Source organism: Formica exsecta, unplaced genomic scaffold, assembly GCF_003651465.1.
Source record: "Formica exsecta isolate Colony F162 unplaced genomic scaffold, ASM365146v1 scaffold692, whole genome shotgun sequence".
NCBI classification, from domain to species: Eukaryota; Metazoa; Arthropoda; class Insecta; order Hymenoptera; family Formicidae; genus Formica; species Formica exsecta.
The window spans coordinates 1-1,320 of NW_021853458.1; positions in this window are offsets into that span (position 1 = coordinate 1).

Here is a 1,320-nt window from a genome sequence, read left to right on the forward strand (position 1 = left end):
AGCAACTTTTCTCGGCCTGGAAAATATTGCGAGATGCGTGGATGCTCATTTGTCCCGGCTAGTTTGCATCGCCGGCACTGTCAACACCTGCGCCAATTACTTAATGAACGAGATAGAATTAAAACTCCCATCAGCTTACATAGATCATGAAATTATAAAACTCATAGTTATCGGTAATTTTCAAGAAATTGAACGCAATGTACAAACGCAAATAAAGGATTTAACATTTTTAGATGTATATTTCAATATTGTATTCGAAGAATTACTTTCACTAGGATTTAATGAAATTGTGCGTATAATTTTAAAACGCAATTGTTAATTTTACGAAAAAAAGTAAAATTTATTATCAATAAACATAAAATTTTTTCCAACTTTGAAGTTTTTCCACCTTAAAAATCACAGCGTATTTTTTCCTTTACCCCTCTCTAATATTTCCTTTACTTCTATACTACACGCATAGAACATTCCATCAAAATAATATTAAAATGTTAGTTGAACGCTAAACGAGCATCTTATTTCTAACATAAGCACACAGAGCACCGCTTATAAGCTCGTAAGCAGCGGTGCTCGAAAAACGCTGGTACGTGCATATTCCCGCGAATACGCTTACTCGCGTCGCTCCCGCGGCTGCTTAGCAGCTAATCGGCCGCGGTGCTTTCCGCTCGTGCGGCCGCATGCTCGCGCTAGCGTTTCCCGGTATGCTTACTCGCGTCGTTCCCGCGGCTGCTTAGCAGCTAATCGGCCGCGGTGCTTTCCGCTCGTTCACGTACCGGACGTCGGCGTACATTCGGCGAATTTATCTCAGGGCCCTGCAGGATTATCCTTTCGCCCGGCTAGAGACATGTATAGGGTCCCCTATGCCGGAGGACTACTCTCTACAAATAGTACATCTAATCCTTATTCTAATAAGATTTCAGCTAGCCCAGCATACTAGGTCGGAGATCCCGGCGCAGATCATTTACCTCCCCATCACCGCGCGGACCATTACCGATATAAATGTGCGTGTCGTGGATCAGAACGGAAGACTAATCGATTTTTGCGGCGAAGAGATCACGGTTCGTCTGCACGTGCGGCGAAGACTGTAAAAAAGCGCGCGATGCTCGTAGTGAACGGGTCGAATGCGAGAAACGCGCCCGTCGTCGCTATCGCGTTATCCCTAGACGCGAAAAAGAGAAAGAAAAAGGGAGGAAGATTAACCGTCGCCAACGCGGCTTTCCTGCGCTTTTTGGGCTTCGTCGTACCGAGAACCGTTTCTCCGTAAAAGCGGAATGTGCGACATTCTAAGCATCGGCGGGGAGGCGATCTTCGCCGATTGCATCG